We start from the raw sequence: 26,795 nt of genomic DNA on the forward strand, positions 1-26,795 counted from the left end.
CTACAAGGCTTCCTTTTTTTTTTCATCCATGTACTTATCTACCTAGTGTATCGGCCTGTGCCATCAGCCTTGGCGAGGTTTTGCACTTACCACACCCGTGTAAAGAAAACCTACCTCTGAAATTCCCTCTGTATTTTCCTCCAGTTGCCTTAAAATTATGCCTTCACGTGTTCGCCATTTCCACCCTGGGAAAAAGATGCTGTCGGTGCAATCTATCGGTGCTTCCTGTCATCATATACTGTGCATCTGTATCAAATCACCCCTCATCCTCCTTTGCTCCTTCTCACTTAACCTCTCCTCAAAAGACGTGCTCTCCAAACCAGGCAGCAGTCTGGTAAATCTCCTCTGCACTCTCTCTAATGCTCCCACATCCTTCCTATAGTGAGGCGACCAGAACTGAATACAATACTCCGAGTGTGGTCTCACCAGAGTTCTACGGAGATGTAACATGACTTCATAACTTTTGAACTCAATCTCCTGACTAATCTCAGGAAATACATCATCTGGCTTCTTAAGCACCCTACCGACTTGCACTGCAACTTGGAGGGACTTATGGACAGGGGGCCCGAGGTCTCTCTGTTCCTCCACATTGCTAAGAATCCTGCCATTAACCCTGTATTCTGCCTTCAAATCCAACCTTGCAAAGTGAATCTCTTCACACTTTCCTGGCTTGAGCTCCGTCTGCCACTTCTCAAACTGTCGACGTTGCATTGTAACTTACGACAATCTTCTACACTGTCCCCAACGCCACCAACCATTGTATCACCTGTAAAATCACTCTTCCACTTCCTCAGCAAAACACAGCTGCTGTCCGCTTTGATTGCCACTTGTTTGAATTTCCCATTGTTCACCCTCCTGGTTTACTTTCTTGTTCCCGATTTCCTTTCTTTTGAACTTTGCTGTGTTCTGAATCTATTCCAAGGATTTCGTGACTTCTCTGACCTTTCCCAGCCTACATCTTCTTGTTCTTTCAGTGTATTGCACTGTTTAACTTCCTTCATCAGACACAATTTGTTCAACACGCCTTACAGCCTCCTCGTGAGATATATTTTTGCTGGGAGCCAGGAGTTGTCTCATTCGCTTGTTGCCGCTGCTTGTCCCTCCTGTGTTTTCTTATCTATTTCTCCAGTTACTTTATTTGGTCCCACTTCACCTTATCTCCTTGAAAGTAATTATTTTAGGCTGACTCAGTTATTTTTAAGACTTGGAGTTTCTCAGAACTTTCCGAGAGATATGTACTCTGAGATTATTGTTGCACATTATCAGATTGGAAACATCCTTTTTTCAGCTGGCTCCACATTTTATTCTAGTAAACAGTTTGAAAGATGTGCGGAAATTAATTTTCATGTCAGCCACATACAATGTGAACACCCAGTCAACAGGCTCCTACATCCCTGTTTACAAATGCCCCGTTTATGGGCACCTCCTGTATCATCATCATCATCACGTGTCATACTCTGCCCGAGCCTCGGTGACCACTTTCTTCCACTGCCATCTGTCGGCAGTCAAACCTCTGGCGGTGAGGCTGGTCCACTTCTTGATGTTGTCGATCCAGGCTGTCCTCTGTCTGCCTTGGGAGCGGCTTCCTTCTACTCTGCCTTCAAGCACAGTGTGTTCCTGTGTGTTATCAGTCCTTGAGAGGTGTCCAAAATAGCGAAGTTTCCTTCGGATAACGGTTTCCAGATCCGTCTGTATGTCCACATCTCAGGCGCTGTCAACTTCCTTTCATCAGCTGCTTTAAAGGTCCATGTTTCACAGCCATGTGGGGCTACTCGCCAGGCGAGACTCTTGAGGAGGAGTATCTTGGTGTCAGCGCTCACAGATCGATCTTTCCAGATGTTTCAGAGTTTGGTGGTGCTTGTGCGTGCCATTGTTAGCCTTCGCCTTATTTCCTTGCTGCATTCGTTTCTGTCATTTAGTTCTGCACCGAGGTATATAAAGGAGGACACTTGTTCGATCTTGTATACCCACTATATACCAAAGCCAATAAGACCATAAGACATAGGAACAGAATTAGGCCATTTGGCCCATTGAATCTGCTCCACCATTCAATCATGGCTGATCTTTTTCTCCCCTTCTCAGTCCCACCCCACGGCCTTCACCCCATAACCTTTGATGCCATGTCCAATCAAGACCCTTTGCCTTAAATACACCCAACAACATGGCCTCCACAGCTGCCTGTGGTAACAAATTCCACAAATTCACCACCCTCTGACTAAAGAAATTCCTCCACATTTCTGTTTTAAATGGATGTCCCTCTATCCCGAGGCTGTGCCCTTTCGTCCTAGACCACATCCCCCACCGTGGGAAATATCCTTTCCACATCTCCTCTGTCTGGCCCTTTCAACATTCGAAAGGTTTCAATGAGATCCCTCCTCATCCTTCTGAATTCCAGTGAGTACAGACCCAGAGCCATCAAGTGTTCCTCGTATGATAACCCTTTCATTCCTGGAATCATCCTTGTGAACCTCCTCTGGACCCTCTCCAATGCCAGCACATCGTTTCTAAGATGAGGGGCCCAAAACTATTCACAATACTCAAGGTGAGGCCTCACCAGTATCTTATAAAGTCTCAGCATCACATCCTTGCTCTTGTATTCTAGACCTCTTGAAATGAATGCTAGCATAGCATTTGCATTCCTCACCACCAACTCAACCAGCAAGTTAACCTTTATGTTGTTCTACACGTGGACTCCCAAGTCCCCCTGCATCTCAGATTTTTGGATTTTCTCCCCATTTAGAAAATAGTCCACACATTATTGTCTACAACCAAAGTGCATGACCATGCATTTTCCAATGTTGTATTTCATTTGCCACTTACTTGCCCATTCTCCTAATCTGTCCAAGTCCTTCTGCATCCTACCTGTTTACTTGACATTACCTTCCCCTCCACTATTGTTTGTATCAGCTGCTAACTTGGCAACAAAGCCATCTATTCCATCATCTAAATCATTGATATACAGCATAAAGAGAAGCGGCCCCAACACCGATCCCTGTGGAACACCGCTAGTCACTCACTGGCAGCCAACCAGACAAGGATCCTTTTATTCCCACTCTCTGCCTCCTACCAATCAGCCACTGCTCTAACCATGTTAGTAACTTTCCTGTAATACCATGGGCTCTTACCTTGATAAGCAGCCTCATGTGTGACACCTTGTCAAAGGCCTTCTGAAAGTCCAAATATACAACATCCACTGCATCCCCTTTATCTATCCTGCGTGCAACCTCCTCATAGAATTTCAACAGGTTCATCAGGTAAGATTTTCCCTGAAGGAAACCATGCTGACTTTGTCCTATCCTGTGTCACCAAGTACTCCATTACCTCATCCTTAACAATTGACTCCAACATCTTCCCAACCACTGAGGTCAGGCTAACTGGTCTATAATTTCCTTTCTGCTGCCTCCCTCCTTTCTTAAAGAGTGGAGTGACTTTTGCAAACTTCCAGTCCTCTCTCACCATGCCGGAGTCCAGTGATTTTTGAAATAGCATTTCTTCATCCTTGGCCACTGTTGCAGCCTTCTCCCATTTCCAGTTCCTGTTGCAGCCTTCTCCCATTTCCAGTTCCTGTTGCAGCCTTCTCCCATTTCCAGTTCCTGTTGCAGCCTTCTCCCATTTCCAGTTCCTGTTACAGCCTTCTCCCATTTCCAGTTCCTGTTGCAGCCTTCTCCCATTTCCAGTTCCTGTTGCAGCCTTCTCCCATTTCCAGTTCCTGTTGCAGCCTTCTCCCATTTCCAGTTCCTGTTGCAGCCTTCTCCCATTTCCAGTTCCTGTTGCAGCCTTCTCCCATTTCCAGTTCCTGTTGCAGCCTTCTCCCATTTCCAGTTCCTGTTGCAGCCTTCTCCCATTTCCAGTTCCTGTTGCAGCCTTCTCCCATTTCCAGTTCCTGTTGCAGCCTTCTCCCATTTCCAGTTCCTGTTGCAGCCTTCTCCCATTTCCAGTTCCTGTTGCAGCCTTCTCCCATTTCCAGTTCCTGTTGCAGCCTTCTCCCATTTCCAGTTCCTGTTGCAGCCTTCTCCCATTTCCAGTTCCTGTTGCAGCCTTCTCCCATTTCCAGTTCCTGTTGCAGCCTTCTCCCATTTCCAGTTCCTGTTGCAGCCTTTTTTGAAAGATCATTACTAATGCCTCCAAAACTGGGAATGTGACTGGCTCGTGGATCTGCAGCTTCTGATTTTGATAGTCCTGTTTTTGGCATTTGGATAGATACATGGATGTAAAGAAGATGGAGGCATATGGACATGGTTTGGGTGTTTCTGATTTTCTTTTTAGCTGTTTCGGTACAACATTGTGGGCTGAATGGCCTATTCCTGTGCTGTACTCTTCTATGTTCCTTGTTCTCCCTCCTGTAGTTGATAATGAGCTCTTTTTTCCTGACCATGAGTCAGAGGTTGTTGTTGTGGTGCCATTCAACCAGATTTTCAGACTCCCTCCTATATGCCAATTTGTCACCAACTTTGATTTGGCCAACAACAGTGGTGCTGTCAGCAAACAAGCGTGGTGTTGGAGCTGTACCTAGCCTCGCAGTGATAGGTGTGGAGTGAGTAGAGTGGCGGCTCAGCATGCAGCCTTGTGGTGCCCCTGTGCTGAAGGTGATTGTGGGTGGAGATGTTGTTGTTAGCCGTACTGACTGGGATATGGAAATGAAGAAATCGAGGATTCAGTTACACAAGGAGGTCTTGGAACTTGTTGATTAGCTTCAAGGGGATGGCAGTATTGAATGCTGAGCTGTAGCCAATGATCAGCATCCTCACTGTCCAGAGCTGAGGGAAGAGCCAATGAGATGGCATCTGTTGTTGACCAGATCCAAGTCACTCCTTGGGCAGGAGTTGGTATGCTTGCTGACCAACCCCTCAAAGCATCTGTCTCAATGACTACCGTCCCGTTGCACTCACATCCACCGTCATGAAGTGTTTCAAGAGGCTCATCATGAGGCATATCAAGACCCTGCTGCCCCCCTCACTGGACCCCCTGCAGTTTGCGTACCGTCCCAACCGCTCAACAGATGACGCCATTGCCACCACCCTCCACCTGGCTCTAACCCACCTGGACAAAAAAGACACAAGTTCGGATGCTGTTCATAGACTTCAGTTCAGCATTCAACACAATCATCCCTCAGAAACTGATTGGAAAGCTGAGCCTACTGGGCCTGAACACCTCCCTCTGCAACTGGATCCTAGACTTCCTGACTGGGAGACCTCAGTCAGTCCCGATCGGGAGCAGCATTTCCAACACCATCACACTGAGCACGGGGGTCTCCCCAGGGTTGCGTGCTCAGTCCACTGCTGTTCACTCTGCTGACCCACGACTGTGCTACAACACACAGCTCGATGGGTCTCATCAGCAAGAATGACGAGTCAGCTTACAGAGAGGAGGTGCAGCGGCTAACAGACTGGTGCAGAGCCAACAACCTGTCTCTGAATGTGAACAAAACAAAAGAGATGGTTGTTGACTTCAGGAGGGCACGGAGTGACCACTCTCCGCTGAACATCGATGGCTCCTCGGTAGAGATCGTAAACAGCAACAAATTTCTTGGTGTTCACCTGATGGAGAATCTCACCTGGTCCCTCAACACCAGCTCCATAGCAAAGAAAGCCCAGCAGCATCTCTACTTTCTGCGAAGGCTGAGGAAAGTCCATCTCCCACCCCCCATCCTCACCACATTCTACAGGGGTTGTATTGAGAGCATCCTGAGCAGCTGCATCACTGCCTGGTTCAGAAATTGCACCATCTCGGATCGCAAGATCCTGCAGCAGATAGTGAGGTCAGCTGAGAAGATCATTGGGGTCTCTCTTCCTGCCAACACGGACATTTACATAACACACTGCATCCGCAAAGGAAACAGCATTATGAAGGACCCCACGCACCCCTCATACAATCTCTTCTCCCTCCTGCCGTCTGGGAAAAGGCTCCGAAGCATTCGGGCTCTCATGACCAGACTATGTAACAGTTTCTTCCCCTAAGCTATCAGACTCCTCAATACCCAGAGTCTAGACTGATATCTACATCAATTATTATTATATTGAAATTTGTCCTCTACTGTGCCTATTGTCTTGTTTATATAATCATTGTACAGCCCTGCACTGTTCTGTGCACTTTATGTAGTCCTGTGCGGGTCTGTAGTCTAGTGCAGTTTTTATGTTGTTTTACGTAGTCTAGTGTAGTTTTGTTTCATGTAGCACCAGGGTCCTGGAGGAATGTTGTTTCATTGCTCATCCTGCTGAAGTCTACAAAGCAGGAGGCCCATTCATGATGCAGAAGCTGACTGAGCTCTTCCAGTCTATGTGGAATGAAGGAAAGGTCCCACAACAGTTGAAAGATGCCAGTATAGTCCACATCTACAAGAGGAAAGGCAACCACCAGCCTTGTGACAATCACCGAGGCATCTCCCGCCTGTCCATAGCTGGGAAGGTCTTGGCTTGCGTCCTGCTTAATCGCCTTCTCCAACACCTTGAGCAAGGTCTCCTCCCAGAAAGCCAGTGTGGCTTCTGTGCAGGGCGTGGAACTGTCGACATGATATTTGCTGCACTCCAACTCCAGGAAAAATGTCAAGAGCAGCACAGCGACCTCTTTTTGACCTTCGTCGATCTGACCAAGGCATTTGATACGGTCAGCAGAGATGGCTTATGGAAGATAATGGAGAAGTTTGGCTGCCCCAGCAGGTTCATCACGATTGTTCGGCAGTTCCATGATGGCATGATGGTGAAAGTTTTGGATGATGGTGATGAGTCAGAAGCCTTCCCAGTGACGAACGGTGTGAAGCGAGGATGCGTTCTCGCCCCTACACTCTTTAGCATGGTCTTCTCTGCTATGCTGACTGATGCCTTCTGCGATTGTCAGGATGGTATACACATCAGATACAGGACTGGCGGTGGGCTATTCAACCTCCGGCGTCTACAGGCTGTTACAAAGGTAAAGGAGACCGTTGTCAGAGACTTCTTATTCGCTGATGATTGTGCCCTCAACGCCAGCACAGAACAGAAGATGCAGCGAGAAATGGACTGCCCCTCACGAGCCTGTGACAACTTTGGACTTACAATCAGCACCAAAAAGACCGAAGTTATGTAGCAGCCCACACCCGGAAAGCCCTATCAGGAACCACACATCACAGTAAAGGGGCAGAAGCTACTGGCAGTCGACAGCTTTACTTATCTGGGCAGTACTCTATCACGAGCGGTGAACATAGATGCAGAGATCAGCAACAGAATTGCCAAAGCCAGTGACGCCAGTGGGAGACTCCGTGAGAATGTATGGGAGCGGAGAGGACTCAGCCTTACCACCAAGCTGAAGGTCCACCGAGCAGTGGTTCTCACCACCCTCCTCTGTGCCAGCGAGACCTGGACTGTCTACAGCAGACACGCTAAACAGCTCAACCACTTCCACTTGAGCTGCCTCCGCAGACTTCTCCACGTACGATGGCAGGACAAAGTCCCAGACACGGAGGTCCTGGAGTGGGCTAGCACCCACAGCGTCTACACCCTCCTACAGAAGGCCCAAGCCAGATGGGCTGGCCATGTCGTCAGGACTACCAAAGCAGCTGCTGTATGGAGAGCTGAGCCAGGGCAAGCGGTCAGTTGGAGGGCAGAAGAAACGTTTCAAAGACTGCCTCAAAGTGTCCCTCAAAGACCTCAACATCAATCCCAGTAGCTGGGAATCGCTTGCTCTGGACCGCCCAACCTGGTGGAGCAGGACCACTAAAGGAGCGTATGCAGCAGAAATCAGACGCACCGCAGAGGCTCAGAGGAAACTCGCTGCGCGCAAGGCTCGAGCCACCTCCACTTCCACTGCTGCACCTACCCTCATGTGTCCCACATGTGGGCGAGCTTTCAGGGCCCGGATTGGCCTCACCAGTCACCTCCGGACCCACAGTCACAAACCCTCCACCTGACAGAAATCGTGGTTGTCTTCGACTCCGAAGGACAAACAACAACAGTGTAGTTTTGTGTTTCATGTAGCACTAGGGTCCTGGAGGAACGTTGTTTTGTTTACTGTGTACTGTATCAGCAGTTTATGGTCGAAATGACAGTAAACTTGACTCGACTTGTCTTGATCACAGTGGATGTAAGTGGCAAGGACGATAGTCATCGAGGCAGGTTACCACGTTCTTCTTGGGCACTGGTATGACTGAAGCCTGCTTGAAGCATCCATTTCATAGTCCGTCAGCAATAGAACAGCACAGTGCAGGCCTTCCAGCCCACATTGATGTGCACTAAGATCAACCCTTCCCTCCTACAAGGCTTCCATTTTTCTTTCATCCATGTACTTATCTACCTAGTGTATCGGCCTGTGCCATCAGCCTTGGCGAGGTTTTACACTTACCACACCCGTGTAAAGAAAACCTACCTCTGAAATTCCCTCTGTATTTTCCTCCAGTTGCCTTAAAATTATGCCTTCACGTGTTCGCCATTTCCACCCTGGGAAAAAGATGCTGTCGGTGCAATCTATCGGTGCTTCCTGTCATCATATACTGTGCATCTGTATCAAATCACCCCTCATCCTCCTTTGCTCCTGCTCACTTAACCTCTCCTCAAAAGACGTGCTCTCCAAACCAGGCAGCATCCTGGTAAATCTCCTCTGCACTCTCTCTAATGCTCCCACATCCTTCCTATAGTGAGGCGACCAGAACTGAATACAATACTCCGAGTGTGGTCTCACCAGAGTTCTACGGAGGTGTAACATGACTTCATAACTTTTGAACTCAATCTCCTGACTAATCTCAGGAAATACATCATCTGGCTTCTTAAGCACCCTACCGACTTGCACTGCAACTTGGAGGGACCTATGGACAGGGGGCCCGAGGTCTCTCTGTTCCTCCACATTGCTAAGAATCCTGCCATTAACCCTGTATTCTGCCTTCAAATCCAACCTTGCAAAGTGAATCTCTTCACACTTTCCTGGCTTGAGCTCCGTCTGCCACTTCTCAAACTGTCGACGTTGCATTGTAACTTACGACAATCTTCTACACTGTCCCCAACGCCACCAACCATTGTATCACCTGTAAAATCACTCTTCCACTTCCTCAGCAAAACACAGCTGCTGTCCGCTTTGATTGCCACTTGTTTGAATTTCCCATTGTTCACCCTCCTGGTTTACTTTCTTGTTCCCGATTTCCTTTCTTTTGAACTTTGCTGTGTTCTGAATCTATTCCAAGGATTTCGTGACTTCTCTGACCTTTCCCAGCCTACATCTTCTTGTTCTTTCAGTGTATTGCACTGTTTAACTTCCTTCATCAGACACAATTTGTTCAACACGCCTTACAGCCTCCTCGTGAGATATATTTTTGCTGGGAGCCAGGAGTTGTCTCATTCGCTTGTTGCCGCTGCTTGTCCCTCCTGTGTTTTCTTATCTATTTCTCCAGTTACTTTATTTGGTCCCACTTCACCTTATCTCCTTGAAAGTAATTATTTTAGGCTGACTCAGTTATTTTTAAGACTTGGAGTTTCTCAGAACTTTCCGAGAGATATGTACTCTGAGATTATTGTTGCACATTATCAGATTGGAAACATCCTTTTTTCAGCTGGCTCCACATTTTATTCTAGTAAACAGTTTGAAAGATGTGCGGAAATTAATTTTCATGTCAGCCACATACAATGTGAACACCCAGTCAACAGGCTCCTACATCCCTGTTTACAAATGCCCCGTTTATGGGCACCTCCTGTATCATCATCATCATCACGTGTGCCATACTCTGCCCGAGCCTCGGTGACCACTTTCTTCCACTGCCATCTGTCGGCAGTCAAACCTCTGGCGGTGAGGCTGGTCCACTTCTTGATGTTGTCGATCCAGGCTGTCCTCTGTCTGCCTTGGGAGCGGCTTCCTTCTACTCTGCCTTCAAGCACAGTGTGTTCCTGTGTGTTATCAGTCCTTGAGAGGTGTCCAAAATAGCAAAGTTTCCTTCGGATAACGGTTTCCAGATCCGTCTGTATGTCCACATCTCAGGCGCTGTCAACTTCCTTTCATCAGCTGCTTTAAAGGTCCATGTTTCACAGCCATGTGGGGCTACTCGCCAGGCGAGACTCTTGAGGAGGAGTATCTTGGTGTCAGTGCTCACAGATCGATCTTTCCAGATGTTTCAGAGTTTGGTGGTGCTTGTGCGTGCCATTGTTAGCCTTCGCCTTATTTCCTTGCTGCATTCGTTTCTGTCATTTAGTTCTGCACCGAGGTATATAAAGGAGGACACTTGTTCGATCTTGTATACTCACTATATACCAAAGCCAATAAGACCATAAGACATAGGAACAGAATTAGGCCATTTGGCCCATTGAATCTGCTCCACCATTCAATCATGGCTGATCTTTTTCTCCCCTTCTCAGTCCCACCCCACGGCCTTCACCCCATAACCTTTGATGCCATGTCCAATCAAGACCCTTTGCCTTAAATACACCCAACAACATGGCCTCCACAGCTGCCTGTGGTAACAAATTCCACAAATTCACCACCCTCTGACTAAAGAAATTCCTCCACATTTCTGTTTTAAATGGATGTCCCTCTATCCCGAGGCTGTGCCCTTTCGTCCTAGACCACATCCCCCACCGTGGGAAATATCCTTTCCACATCTCCTCTGTCTGGCCCTTTCAACATTCGAAAGGTTTCAATGAGATCCCTCCTCATCCTTCTGAATTCCAGTGAGTACAGACCCAGAGCCATCAAGTGTTCCTCGTATGATAACCCTTTCATTCCTGGAATCATCCTTGTGAACCTCCTCTGGACCCTCTCCAATGCCAGCACATCGTTTCTAAGATGAGGGGCCCAAAACTATTCACAATACTCAAGGTGAGGCCTCACCAGTATCTTATAAAGTCTCAGCATCACATCCTTGCTCTTGTATTCTAGACCTCTTGAAATGAATGCTAGCATAGCATTTGCATTCCTCACCACCAACTCAACCAGCAAGTTAACCTTTATGTTGTTCTACACGTGGACTCCCAAGTCCCCCTGCATCTCAGATTTTTGGATTTTCTCCCCATTTAGAAAATAGTCCACACATTATTGTCTACAACCAAAGTGCATGACCATGCATTTTCCAATGTTGTATTTCATTTGCCACTTACTTGCCCATTCTCCTAATCTGTCCAAGTCCTTCTGCATCCTACCTGTTTACTTGACATTACCAGCCCCTCCACTATTGTTTGTATCAGCTGCTAACTTGGCAACAAAGCCATCTATTCCATCATCTAAATCATTGATATACAGCATAAAGAGAAGTGGTCCCAACACCGATCCCTGTGGAACACCACTAGTCACTGGCAGCCAACTAGACAAACATCCTTTTATTCCCACTCTCTGCCTCCTACCAATCAGCCACTGCTCTAACCATGTTAGTAACTTTCCTGTAACAACATGGGCTCTTACCTTGGTAAGCAGACTCATGTGTGACACCTTGTCAAAGGCCTTCTGAAAGTCCAAATATACAACATCCCCTGCATCCCCTTTATCTATCCTGCGTGCAACCTCCTCATAGAATTTCAACAGGTTCATCAGGTAAGATGTTCCCTTAAGGAAACCATGCTGACTTTGTCTTATCTTGACCTGTGTCACCAAGTACTCCATAACCTCATAACAATTGACTCCAACATCTCCCCAACCACTGAGGTCAGGCTAACTGGTCTATAATTTCCTTTCTGCTGCCTTCCTCCTTTCTTAAAGAGTGGAGTGACTTTTGCAAACTTCCAGTCCTCTCTCACCATGCCGGAGTCCAGTGATTTTTGAAATAGCATTTCTTCATCCTTGGCCACTGTTGCAGCCTTCTCCCATTTCCAGTTCCTGTTGCAGCCTTCTCCCATTTCCAGTTCCTGTTGCAGCCTTCTCCCATTTCCAGTTCCTGTTGCAGCCTTCTCCCATTTCCAGTTCCTGTTGCAGCCTTCTCCCATTTCCAGTTCTTGTTGCAGCCTTCTCCCATTTCCAGTTCCTGTTGCAGCCTTCTCCCATTTCCAGTTCCTGTTGCAGCCTTCTCCCATTTCCAGTTCCTGTTGCAGCCTTCTCCCATTTCCAGTTCCTGTTGCAGCCTTCTCCCATTTCCAGTTCCTGTTGCAGCCTTCTCCCATTTCCAGTTCCTGTTGCAGCCTTCTCCCATTTCCAGTTCCTGTTGCAGCCTTCTCCCATTTCCAGTTCCTGTTGCAGCCTTCTCCCATTTCCAGTTCCTGTTGCAGCCTTCTCCCATTTCCAGTTCCTGTTGCAGCCTTCTCCCATTTCCAGTTCCTGTTGCAGCCTTCTCCCATTTCCAGTTCCTGTTGCAGCCTTCTCCCATTTCCAGTTCCTGTTGCAGCCTTCTCCCATTTCCAGTTCTTGTTGCAGCCTTCTCCCATTTCCAGTTCCTGTTGCAGCCTTCTCCCATTTCCAGTTCCTGTTGCAGCCTTCTCCCATTTCCAGTTCCTGTTGCAGCCTTCTCCCATTTCCAGTTCCTGTTGCAGCCTTCTCCCATTTCCAGTTCCTGTTGCAGCCTTCTCCCATTTCCAGTTCCTGTTGCAGCCTTTTTTGAAAGATCATTACTAACGCCTCCAAAACTGGGAATGTGACTGGCTCGTGGATCTGCAGCTTCTGATTTTGACAAGTCCTGTTTTTGGCATTTGGATAGATACATGGATGTAAAGAAGATGGAGGGATATGGACATGGTTTGGGTGTTTCTGATTTTCTTTTTAGCTGTTTCGGTACAACATTGTGGGCTGAATGGCCTATTCCTGTGCTGTACTCTTCTATGTTCCTTGTTCTCCCTCCTGTAGTTAATAATGAGCTCTTTTTTCCTGACCATGAGTCAGAGGTTGTTGTTGTGGTGCCATTCAACCAGATTTTCAGACTCCCTCCTATATGCCAATTTGTCACCAACTTTGATTTGGCCAACAACAGTGGTGCTGTCAGCAAACAAGCGTGGTGTTGGAGCTGTACCTAGCCTCGCAGTGATAGGTGTGGAGTGAGTAGAGTGGCAGCTCAGCATGCAGCCTTGTGGTGCCCCTGTGCTGAAGGTGATTGTGGGTGGAGATGTTGTTGTTAGCCGTACTGACTGGGATATGGAAATGAAGAAATCGAGGATTCAGTTACACAAGGAGGTCTTGGAACTTGTTGATTAGCTTCAAGGGGATGGCAGTATTGAATGCTGAGCTGTAGCCAATGATCAGCATCCTCACTGTCCAGAGCTGAGGGAAGAGCCAATGAGATGGCATCTGTTGTTGACCAGATCCAAGTCACTCCTTGGGCAGGAGTTGGTATGCTTGCTGACCAACCCCTCAAAGCATCTGTCTCAATGACTACCGTCCCGTTGCACTCACATCCACCGTCATGAAGTGTTTCAAGAGGCTCATCATGAGGCATATCAAGACCCTGCTGCCCCCCTCACTGGACCCCCTGCAGTTTGCGTACTGTCCCAACCGCTCAACAGATGACGCCATTGCCACCACCCTCCACCTGGCTCTAACCCACCTGGACAAAAAAGACACATACGTTCGGATGCTGTTCATAGACTTCAGTTCAGCATTCAACACAATCATCCCTCAGAAACTGATTGGAAAGCTGAGCCTACTGGGCCTGAACACCTCCCTCTGCAACTGGATCCTAGACTTCCTGACTGGGAGACCTCAGTCAGTCCGGATCGGGAGCAGCATCTCCAAGACCATCACACTGAGCACGGGGGTCTCCCCGGGGTTGCGTGCTCAGTCCACTGCTGTTCACTCTGCTGACCCACGACTGTGCTACAACACACAGCTCGATGGGTCTCATCAGCAAGAATGACGAGTCAGCCTGCAGAGAGGAGGTGCAGCGGCTAACGGACTGGTGCAGAGCCAACAACCTGTCTCTGAATGTGAACAAAACAAAAGAGATGGTTGTTGACTTCAGGAGGGCACGGAGCGACCACTCCCCACTGAACATCGACGGCTCCTCAGTAGAGATTGCTAACAGCACCAAATTTCTTGGTGTTCACCTGATGGAGAATCTCACCTGGTCCCTCAACACCAGCTCCATAGCAAAGAAAGCCCAGCAGCATCTCTACTTTCTGCGAAGGCTGAGGAAAGTCCATCTCCCAACCCCCCCATCCTCATCACGTTCTACTGGGGTTGTATTGAGAGCATCCTGAGCAGCTGTATCACTGCCTGGTTCGGAAATTGCACCGTCTCGGATCGCAAGACCCTGCAGCGGATAGTGAGGTCAGCTGAGAAAATCATCGGGGTCTCTCTTCCTGCCATCACGGACATTTACACTACACGCTGCATCCGCAAAGGAAACAGCATTATGAAGGACCCCACACACCCCTCATACAATCTCTTCTCCCTCCTGCCTTCCGGGAAAAGGCTCCGAAGCATTCGGGCTCTCACGACCAGACTATGTAACAGTTTCTTCCCCCAAGCTGTCAGACTCCTCAATACCCAGAGTCTAGACTGACATCTACATCATTTATTATTATTTTGAAATTTGTCCTCTACTGTGCCTATTGTCTTGTTTATTAATTATTGTACTGCCCTGCACAGTTCTGTGCACTTTATGTAGTCCTGTGCGGGTCTGTAGTCTAGTTCAGTTTTTATGTTGTTTTACGTAGTCTAGTGTAGTTTTGTTTCATGTAGCACTAGGTTCCTGGAGGAATGTTGTTTCATTGCTCATCCTGCTGAAGTCTACAAAGCAGGAGGCCCATTCACGATGCAGAAGCTGACTGAGCTCTTCCAGTCTATGTGGAATGAAGGAAAGGTCCCGCAACAGTTGAAAGATGCCAGCATAGTCCACATCTACAAGAGGAAAGGCAACCACCAGTCCTGTGACAATCACCGAGGCATCTCCCTCCTGTCCATAGCTGGGAAGATCTTGGCTCGCGTCCTGCTTAATCGCCTTCTCCAACACCTTGAGCAAGGTCTCCTCCCAGAAAGCCAGTGTGGCTTCCGTGCAGAGCGTGGAACTGTCGACATGATATTTGCTGCACACCAACTCCAGGAAATATGTCAAGAGCAGCACAGCGACCTCTTTATGACCTTCGTCGATCTGACCAAGGCATTTGATACGGTCAGCAGAGATGGCTCATGGAAGATAATGGAGAAGTTTGGCTGCCCTAGCAGGTTCATAACGATTGTTCGGCAGTTCCACGATGGCATGATGGTGAAAGTTTTGGATGATGGTGACGAGTCAGAAGCCTTCCCAGTGACGAACGGTGTGAAGCAATGATGCGTTCTCGCCCCTACACTCTTTAGTATGGTCTTCTCTGCTATGCTGAATGATGCCTTCCGCGATTGTCAGGATGGTATACACGTCAGATACAGGACTGGCGGTGGGCTATTCAACCTCCGGCGTCTACAGGCTGTTACAAAGGTAAAGGAGACCGTCTTCAGAGACCTCTTATTCGCTGATGATTGCGCCCTCAACGCCAGCACAGAACAGAAGATGCAGCGAGAAATGGACTGCCTCTCACGAGCCTGTGACAACTTTGGACTTACAATCAGGACCAAAAAGACCGAAGTTATGTAGCAGCCCGCACCCGGAAAGCCCTACCAGGAACCACACATCACAGTAAAGGGGCAGGAACTACTGGCAGTCGACAGCTTTACTTATCTGGGCAGTACTCTATCACGAGCGGTGAACATAGATGCAGAGATCAGCAACAGAATTGCCAAAGCCAGTGCCACCTTTGGGAGACTCCGTGAGAATGTATGGGAGCGGAGAGGACTCAGCCTTACCACCAAGCTGAAGGTCTACCGAGCAGTGGTTCTCACCGTCCTCCTCTGTGCCAGCGAGACCTGGACTGTCTACAGCAGACACGCTAAACAGCTCAACCACTTCCACTTGAGCTGCCTCCGCAGACTTCTCCCTGTATGATGGCAGGACAAAGTCCCAGACACAAAGGTCCTGGAGCGGGCTAGCACCCACAGCGTGTACACCCTCCTACAGAAAGCCCAAGCCAGATGGGCTGGCCATGTCGTCAGGACTACCAAAGCAGCTGCTGTATGGAGAGCTGAGCCAGGGCAAGCGCTCAGCTGGAGGGCAGAAGAAACGTTTCAAAGACTGCCTCAAAGTGTCCCTCAAAGACCTCAACATCAATCCCAGTAGCTGGGAATCGCTTGCTCTGGACCGCCCAACCTGGTGGAGCAGGACCACTAAAGGAGCGTATGCAGCAGAAATCAGACGCACCGCAGAGGCTCAGAGGAAACTCGCTGCGCGCAAGGCTCGAGCCACCTCCACTTCCACTGCTGCACCTACCCTCATGTGTCCCACATGTGGGCGAGCTTTCAGGGCCCGGATTGGCCTCACCAGTCACCTCCGGACCCACAGTCACAAACCCTCCACCTGACAGAAATCGTGGTTGTCTTCGACTCCGAAGGACAAACAACAACAGTGTAGTTTTGTGTTTCATGTAGCACTAGGGTCCTGGAGGAACGTTGTTTTGTTTACTGTGTACTGTATCAGCAGTTTATGGTCGAAATGACAGTAAACTTGACTCGACTTGTCTTGATCACAGTGGATGTAAGTGGCAAGGACGATAGTCATCGAGGCAGGTTACCACGTTCTTCTTGGGCACTGGTATGACTGAAGCCTGCTTGAAGCATCCATTTCATAGTCCGTCAGCAATAGAACAGCACAGTGCAGGCCTTCCAGCCCACATTGATGTGCACTAAGATCAACCCTTCCCTCCTACAAGGCTTCCATTTTTCTTTCATCCATGTACTTATCTACCTAGTGTATCGGCCTGTGCCATCAGCCTTGGCGAGGTTTTACACTTACCACACCCGTGTAAAGAAAACCTACCTCTGAAATTCCCTCTGTATTTTCCTCCAGTTGCCTTAAAATTATGCCTTCACGTGTACGCCATTTCCACCCTGGGAAAAAGATGCTGTCGGTGCAATCTATCGGTGCTTCCTGTCATCATATACTGTGCATCTGTATCAAATCACCCCTCATCCTCCTTTGCTCCTGCTCACTTAACCTCTCCTCAAAAGACGTGCTCTCCAAACCAGGCAGCAGTCTGGTAAATCTCCTCTGCACTCTCTCTAATGCTCCCACATCCTTCCTATAGTGAGGCGACCAGAACTGAATACAATACTCCGAGTGTGGTCTCACCAGAGTTCTACGGAGATGTAACATGACTTCATAACTTTTGAACTCAATCTCCTGACTAATCTCAGGAAATACATCATCTGGCTTCTTAAGCACCCTACCGACTTGCACTGCAACTTGGAGGGACCTATGGACAGGGGGCCCGAGGTCTCTCTGTTCCTCCACATTGCTAAGAATCCTGCCATTAACCCTGTATTCTGCCTTCAAATCCAACCTTGCAAAGTGAATCTCTTCACACTTTCCTGGCTTGAGCTCCGTCTGCCACTTCTCAAACTGTCGACGTTGCATTGTAACTTACGACAATCTTCTACACTGTCCCCAACGCCACCAACCATTGTATCACCTGTAAAATCACTCTTCCACTTCCTCAGCAAAACACAGCTGCTGTCCGCTTTGATTGCCACTTGTTTGAATTTCCCATTGTTCACCCTCCTGGTTTACTTTCTTGTTCCCGATTTCCTTTCTTTTGAACTTTGCTGTGTTCTGAATCTATTCCAAGGATTTTGTGACTTCTCTGACCTTTCCCAGCCTACATCTTCTTGTTCTTTCAGTGTATTGCACTGTTTAACTTCCTTCATCAGACACAATTTGTTCAACACGCCTTACAACCTCCTCGTGAGATATATTTTTGCTGGGAGCCAGGAGTTGTCTCATTCGCTTGTTGCCGCTGCTTGTCCCTCCTGTGTTTTCTTATCTATTTCTCCAGTTACTTTATTTGGTCCCACTTCACCTTATCTCCTTGAAAGTAATTATTTTAGGCTAACTCAGTTATTTTTAAGACTTGGAGTTTCTCAGAACTTTCCGAGAGATATGTACTCTGAGATTATTGTTGCACATTATCAGATTGGAAACATCCTTTTTTCAGCTGGCTCCACATTTTATTCTAGTAAACAGTTTGAAAGATGTGCGGAAATTAATTTTCATGTCAGCCACAGACAATGTGAACACCCAGTCAACAGGCTCCTACATCCCTGTTTACAAATGCCCCGTTTAGGGCACCTCCTGTATCATCATCATCACGTGTGCCACACTCTGCCCGAGCCTCGGTGACCACTTTCTTCCACTGCCATCTGTCGGCAGTCAAACCTCTGGCGGTGAGGCTGGTCCACTTCTTGATGTTGTCGATCCAGACTGTCCTCTGTCTGCCTTGGGAGCGGCTTCCTTCTACTCTGCCTTCAAGCACAGTGTGTTCCTGTGTGTTATCAGTCCTTGAGAGGTGTCCAAAATAACGCCGGTTCCTTCGGATAACGGTTTCCAGAAGTATTGGTTTCGTGCTAATCTTTTCTAGGATGAAGTTGTTGGATCTCCATTCAATGTATGATACCCTGAGGATCCGTCTGTATGTCCACATCTCAGGCGCTGTCAACTTCCTTTCATCAGCTGCTTTAAAGGTCCATGTTTCACAGCCATGTGGGGCTACTCGCCAGACGAGACTCTTGAGGAGGAGTATCTTGGTGTCAGCGCTCACAGATCGATCTTTCCAGATGTTTCAGAGTTTGGTGGTGCTTGTGCGTGCCATTGTTAGCCTTCGCCTTATTTCCTTGCTGCATTCGTTTCTGTCATTTAGTTCTGCACCGAGGTATATAAAGGAGGACACTTGTTCGATCTTGTATACTCACTATATACCAAAGCCAATAAGACCATAAGACATAGGAACAGAATTAGGCCATTTGGCCCATTGAATCTACTCCACCATTCAATCATGGCTGATCTTTTTCTCCCCTTCTCAGTCCCACCCCACGGCCTTCACCCCATAACCTTTGATGCCATGTCCAATCAAGACCCTTTGCCTTAAATACACCCAACAACATGGCCTCCACAGCTGCCTGTGGTAACAAATTCCACAAATTCACCACCCTCTGACTAAAGAAATTCCTCCACATTTCTGTTTTAAATGGATGTCCCTCTATCCCGAGGCTGTGCCCTTTCGTCCTAGACCACATCCCCCACCGTGGGAAATATCCTTTCCACATCTCCTCTGTCTGGCCCTTTCAACATTCGAAAGGTTTCAATGAGACCCTCCCTCATCCTTCTGAATTCCAGTGAGTACAGACCCAGAGCCATCAAGTGTTCCTCGTATGATAACCCTTTCATTCCTGGAATCATCCTTGTGAACCTCCTCTGGACCCTCTCCAATGCCAGCACATCGTTTCTAAGATGAGGGGCCCAAAACTATTCACAATACTCAAGGTGAGGCCTCACCAGTATCTTATAAAGTCTCAGCATCACATCCTTGCTCTTGTATTCTAGACCTCTTGAAATGAATGCTGGCATAGCATTTGCATTCCTCACCACCAACTCAACCAGCAAGTTAACCTTTATGTTGTTCTACACGTGGACTCCCAAGTCCCCCTGCATCTCAGATTTTTGGATTTTCTCCCCATTTAGAAAATAGTCCACACATTATTGTCTACAACCAAAGTGCATGACCATGCATTTTCCAATGTTGTATTTCATTTGCCACTTACTTGCCCATTCTCCTAATCTGTCCAAGTCCTTCTGCATCCTACCTGTTTACTTGACATTACCTGCCCCTCCACTATTGTTTGTATCAGCTGCTAACTTGGCAACAAAGCCATCTATTTCATCATCTAAATCATTGATATACAGCATAAAGAGAAGTGGTCCCAACACCGATCCCTGTGGAACACCGCTAGTCACTGGCAGCCAACTAGACAAACATCCTTTTATTCCCACTCTCTGCCTCCTACCAATCAGCCACTGCTCTAACCATGTTAGTAACTCTCCTGTAATACCATGGGCTCTTACCTTGGTAAGCAGCCTCATGTGTGACACCTTGTCAAAGGCCTTCTGAAAGTCCAAATATACAACATCCACTGCATCCCCTTTATCTATCCTGCGTGCAACCTCCTCATAGAATTTCAACAGGTTCATCAGGTAAGATTTTCCCTGAAGGAAACCATGCTGACTTTGTCCTATCCTGTGTCACCAAGTACTCCATTACCTCATCCTTAACAATCGACTCCAACATCTTCCCGACCACTGAGGTCAGGCTAACTGGTCTATAATTTCCTTTCTGCTGCCTTCCTCCTTTCTTAAAGAGTGGAGTGACATTTGCCATTTTCCAGTCCTCTGGCACCATGCCAGAGTCCAATAATTTTTGAAAGATCATTACTAATGCCTCCGCAATTTCTACTGCTACCTCTTTCAGAATCTTGGGGTGCAGTTCCTCTGGTCCGGTTGACTTTTGTACCCTTAGGTCTTTCAGCTTTTTGAGCGCCTTCTCCATTGTAATAGTAACTGCACTCACTTCTCTTCCCTCGCTCCCTTCAACACCTTTCACATCGCTATCGTCTTCCAAGGTGAAGAATGATGCAAAATACTCATTTAGTTCATCGGCCATCTCCTTGTCCGCCGTTATTATTTCTCCAGCTTCATTTTCTCATGGTCCTATATCCACTCTCATCTCTCTTTTTTTTACATGATATTTGAAAAAACTTTTACTATGCACTCTCAGAGCATAGAACACACACGAAATGCTGGAGGCCTGGCAGCATCTATGGAAAAAAGTACCGTCGATGTTTCGGGCTGAAACCCTTTGGCAGGACTGGAGAAAAAAAGCTGAGGAGTAGATTTTAAAGGTGAGGGGTGGGAGAGAGAAACACCAGGCGATGGGTGAAACTTGGAGGGGGAGAGATGAAGCAAGTAATTCCTCAGATTTTTATCTCCAGTCCTGCCAAAGGGTCTCGGCCTGAAACGTCGACTGTTCTCTTTTCTATAGATGCTGCCTGGCCTGCTGAGTTCCTCCAGCATTTTCTGTGTGTGCTTGAATTTCCAGCATCTGCAGATTTTCTCTTGTTTGTGACTATCCGATTTGATATTATTTGCTACCTTGCTTTCTTTTAGTTGCTCTTTGTAGGGTTTTAAAAGCTTTCCAGTCCTCTGTCTTCTCACTAATTTTTGCTTTGTTGTATGCCCTCTCTTTTTGCTTTGCATTAGCTTTGACTTCCCTTGTCAGCCACGGTTGTACTATTTTGCTGTTTGAGTAGTTCTTCATTTTTGCAATACATCTATCCTGCTTGTTCCTCATTTTTCCTGGAAACTCACGCTATTTCTGCTCTGCTGTCATCCCTGCCAGCGTCTCCTTCCAATTCACTTTGGCCAACTCCTCTCTCATACCACTGTAATTTCCTGTAATACCACTGTAATACTCCACTGAAATACTGCTACATCCATCTTTACTTTCTCCCTATCAAATTTCATTTTTTTTGTAATTTTTTTTATTGAAGTTCATCATCAAGCAAACATTTCCATAAGATGTATTTCAGACATTGTACATATATATCATATATCACAAATCTCTACAAAGTATTTATCTGGGATATACACTTATAGAAAAGAGTGGAAAGAAAAAACAAGCAAAAGGAAAGAATTATGTACAAGTAGGGAGTGATCTTTTTTTTACAACAGATTCATTAATTTGTGAGAATAAAATCAGGCCTATGAGGCATTATGTAGTTAAACCATTTTTTCCCAGTATGAATCAAATTGTTCCAGCTTATGATTAACAGATGTTGTTATCTTCTCCACTTTGTAAATGTCCATTGTAATTTCTATCCATGTATTTAAAGTTGGGCTCTCCTGTGATAACCATTTCCTAGTAAGAGTCTTTTTACCAGCCACCAACAGTATATTCATTAAATATTTATCTCTTTTCAACCATTCTTGAGGTACATATCCAAAATATATGGTCGTTGAACTCAAATCATATTGTGGTCACTGCCTCCTAAGGGTTTGTTTACCTTAAGCTCCCTAACTGCTTTTGGTTCATTACATAACGCCCATCCAGTATAGCTGATCTTCTAGTAAACTCAAGCACAAGCTGCTCTAAAAAGCCATCTCGTAGGCATTCAACAAATACCCTCTCTTGTGACAGGACACCAACCTGATTTTCTCAGTCTCCCATGACTACCATAACGTTGCCCTTATACGAATGAGTTCTCTTAATGTAATTCAATTCGTATTGGAATGGCAGAACTAATTTCCTTTCCTTCTCCACGTTTAGTAATTGTTTTTCTCAGTTTTTGCCTAAATGCAAAGGAGACCAAGAACTCTAATATTGTTAGTTTATTAGATTCCCTATCCTGGAATGTGGCTTGCGGTTTTCTTTGGAATTTGATAGAGCAGTGTGCCAACTTTCAACATAAGTGCAATTAACTGTGCGTAAAATCAAAGGCCAGGGTTGAATCACAGCGAACGTTGAACTGTACAGCCTTTGTCTCATCATGTTGAGTTAACCCTTAAACCTACTCCAGGATTAATCCTGTATAAACACAGAGAAAGTGAGCCAAAGTTAAAGAATGAAAAGGCACAGAAAGAACAGGCAAAGGATAATAACGACTACCTCAGTGTTTGACAAGAAACAATTGAGGTATTTCAAAAGAGATGGTTGTTGATTTCAGGAGGGCATGAAGCGACCACTCCCCGCTGAACATCGACGGCTCCTCTGTTCAGATCGTTAAGAGCACCAAATTTCTTGGTGTTCACCTGACGGAGAATCTCACCTGGTCCCTCAACACCAGCTCCATAGCAAAGAAAGCCCAGCAGCATCTCTGCTTTCTGCGAAGGCTGAGGAAAGTCCATCTCCCACCCCCCATCCTCATCACATTCTACAGGGGTTGTATTGAGAGCATCCTGAGCAGCTGCATCACTGCCTGGTTCAGAAATTGCACCATCTCGGATCGCAAGACCCTGCAGCGGATAGTGAGATCAGCTGAGAAGATCATTGGGATCTCTCTTCCCGCCATCACGACCCCACGCACCCCTCATACAAACTCTTCTCCCTCCTGCTGTCTGGGAAAAGGCTCCGAAGCATTCGGGCTCTCACGACCAGACTATGTAACAGTTTCTTCCCCCAAGCCATCAGACTCCTCAATACTCAGTCTAGACTGACATCTACATCATTTATTATTATATTATATTTTGTCCTCTACTGTGCCTATTGTCTTGTTTATTAATTACTGTAATGCCCTGCACTGTTCTGTGCACTTTATGTAGTTGTTTCATGTAGCAATAGACAATAGACAGTAGGTGCATGAGTAGGCCATTCGGCCCTTCTAGCCAGCACCGCCATTCACTGTGATCATGGCTGATCATACACCATCAGTACCCCGTTCCTGCCCTCTCCCCATATCCCTTGACCCCGCTATCTATAAGAGCTCTATCTAACTCTCTCTTGAATGCATCCAGAGACTTGGCCTCCACTGCCTTCTGGGGCAGAGCATTCCACATATCCACCACTCTCTGGGTGAAAAAGTTTTTCCGCATCTCTGTTCTAAATGGCCTACCCCTTATTCTTAAACTGTGGCCTCTAGTTCTGGACTCACTCATCAGCGGGAACATGCTTCCTGCCTCCAGTGTGTCCAGTCCCTTAATAATCTTATATGTTTCAATCAGATCCCCTCTCATCCTTCTAAATTCCAGTGCATACAAGCCCAGTTGCACCAATCTTTCAACATATGACAGTCCCGCCATTCCGGGAATTAACCTTGTGAACCTACGCTGCACTCTTTCAATAGCAAGAATGTCCTTCCTCAAATTTGGAGACCAAAACCGCACACAATACTCCAGGTGGGGTCTCACCAGGGCCCTGTACAGCTGCAGAAGGACCTCTTTACTCCTATACTCAATTCCTCTTGTTATAAAAGCCAGCATGCCATTAGCTTTCTTCACTGCCTGCTGTACCTGCATGCTTGCTTTCAGTGACTGATGTACAAGAACACCTAGATCTCGTTGTACTTCCCCTTTTCCTAACTTGACTCCATTTAGATAGTAATCTGCCTTCCTGTTCTTGCCACCAAAGTGGATAACCTCACATTTATCCACATTAAACTGCATCTGCCATACATTTGCCCACTCACCCAACCTGTCCAAGTCACCCTGCATTCTCATAACATCCTCCTGACATTTCACACCGCCACCCAGCTTTGTGTCATCAGCAAATTTGCTAATGTTACTTTTAATCCCTTGTAATGTTGCAATAACAACCTGGCGTTCAATGTCAGTAAGAGCAAGGACTTCAGGAAGGGGAATTTGAGGGAACACACACCAATTCTGAACGAGAGGTCAGCCAGCAGTGGAAAGGATGAACAATTTCCAGTTCCTGGGTGTCAACATCTCTGAGGATCTATCCTGGGCCCAACATATCGATGCAATGACAAAGAAGGCACAACAGTGGCCGTACTAGGAGTTTGAGGAGACGATACGTCACGACAGACTCTTGCAAATTTCCACAGATGTACCGTAGAGGGTGTTCCAACTGTTTGGTATGGAGCAGCCACTGCACACGATCGGAAAAAGACTGCAGAGGGTTGCAAACACACACACCAGCCTCGCCAGCATCGCGCATATCTTCAAACGGCAACGTCCCGAGAGGGGCACATCCCCCACCACCCAGTACATGCCTTTTTCATTACTACCGTCAGGGAGGAGGTACAGGAAACTGATGACTCATACTCAACAGCTTCTTCCCCCCGTCATCAGATTTCTGAATATTTCCACTTTTTAATTGAATGTTTTAATGACTGTAATTTATGTCTTCTCATGTATTGCACCGTACTGCTGCCGCAATACAACAGTCAGTGATAATAAGCTGGGTTCTGGTTCTGCAGTGCCTGCTGCTGGGTGGGAGTGGCGAGGGGCTGGCATACCCTCCAGCAACGTGGGCTGCAGGAGGGCGCAGCGGGTGGGCACAGCTCTCTCAGGCTGAGAGAGTACGCCCGGCAAAGGTGTTGCAGTCACGGGAAAAGGGGGAGCAGAACTGGGCCAATGCACAAAACCTGCTGGAGGAACTCAGCAGGCCAGGCAGCATCAGTCAATGTTCTGGGCCGAAACCCTCCGGCAAGATTAGGCCATGTTGGCTCATTGCCTGCTCTGCCATCCGATCACAGATTATACATTTTTCCCCTCAATGCTATTCCCCGTCTTCTCCTCGCGACCTTGGACTCTCTCACTGATCAAGAATCTATTTCCCTGTGCTTTAAATTTAACCAATGACTTTCTGTTCTGAGGAGCGAGGCAGAGGGGAGGTGGAGGTTCTGAAAACAGAATAGAGGGAGTTAGGAAGGAAGCTGAGAAGCAGGACCCCAAGGGCAGTAAACTCGGGATTACTGCCTGTGCAACGCGACAGTGGGGATAGGAATAGAGTGAGGTGGCAGATAAATGTGTGGCTGAAGAATTGGAGCAGGGGGTAGGGATACAGATTTCTGGATAATTGGGACCTCTTCTACGGCAGGTGTGAACAGTACAAAAAGGACAGGCTGCACTTGAACCCGAGGGGGGCCAATATTCTTGCAGGCAGGTTTACCAGAGCTGTTGGCAGTGGTTTAAACTAACATGGCAGGGGGATGGGAACCAGGATGATAAAACTGAGGTTGAGCCGGCAGGTTCACAAGGAGATGATGGATGAAACAGGAAAAGGATAGGTCTGGTCCTTGGTCCTTGGGATTGTGCTGGGAAGTTCCAGTTCATTTATTGTTACATTTCAGCTCGGGTTATTTACTTGTGTATTTGTGGGTCACCGGGGTGTGAGACTGGATGGGTTCACTCTCCAGCCTGATCTGTTTATCACAATAAAACTGTTGTTGAGTTAAAGAGCTTCCTCGTCTGTCATTATGGACCAAACGCTCGCCACAGTATCATAAAAGATTTGCTAAGTGTGGACTTGGACAGTTTATTTTCTTGGCAAATGAGAGGCCTTTAAAAGTGAAATTTTGAGAGTCCAGGCAGTCCCCGGGTTACGTACGAGTTCCGTTCCTGAGTCTGTCTTTGTTGGATTTGTACGTAAGTTGGAACAGGTACATCCTGTATTATTTAGCGTCAGTTAGTCAAATGTTTGTCTTAGTATATATTTTACCTTTCTATGCATATAAAACACTTAAGAAACGTATGTATCCCAATAATTAAACCACTGCATTGTTTAATAATAATTGACGCTTTCATCGGGACAGGGCCTTTCACGTGCTCCATTATTCTCACTTTATCCGTTACCCTTTAAAATTGTTCCCATCGTTGACCAACTGTAGCCTAACACTTTTCCAATGACCGATGGCATTTCACTTTTTTCCAAATGCTTTATTATTTCCACTTTAATTTAAATCCTGATCACTTCTTAGCACTCAGCTTCTCAGTCTCAGTACAGCAATCGTGGGTGTAGAGAGTAGAGCTGTACAGAGACACACAATTGTGGGTGTAGAGATAGTGGAGATGTACTGAGACACACACTCGTGTGTGTAGAGAGAGTAGAGCTGTGTCTCAGTACAGCTCTACTCTCTCTACACCCACGAGTGTGTGTCTCAGTACAGCTCTACTCTCTCTACACACACGAGTGTGTGTCTCAGTACAGCTCTACTCTCCCCACACCCACGAGTGTGTGTCTCAGTACAGCTCTACTCTCTCCACACCCACGAGTGTGTGTCTCAGTACAGCTCTACTCTCTCCACACCCGCGACTGTGTGTCTCAGTACAGCTCTACTCTCTCCACACCCACGAGTGTGTGTCTCAGTACAGCTCTACTCTCTCTACACACACGAGTGTGTGTCTCAGTACAGCTCTACTCTCTCTACACCCACGACTGTGTGTCTCAGTACAGCTCTACTCTCTCCACACCCACGATTGTGTGTCTCAGTACAGCTCTACTCTCTCTACACCCACGATTGTGTGTCTCAGTACAGCTCTACTCTCTCTACACCCACGATTGTGTGTCTCAGTACAGCTCTACTCTCTCTACACCCACGAGTGTGTGTCTCAGTACAGCTCT

Source organism: Hemitrygon akajei, chromosome 9, assembly GCF_048418815.1.
Source record: "Hemitrygon akajei chromosome 9, sHemAka1.3, whole genome shotgun sequence".
NCBI classification, from domain to species: Eukaryota; Metazoa; Chordata; class Chondrichthyes; order Myliobatiformes; family Dasyatidae; genus Hemitrygon; species Hemitrygon akajei.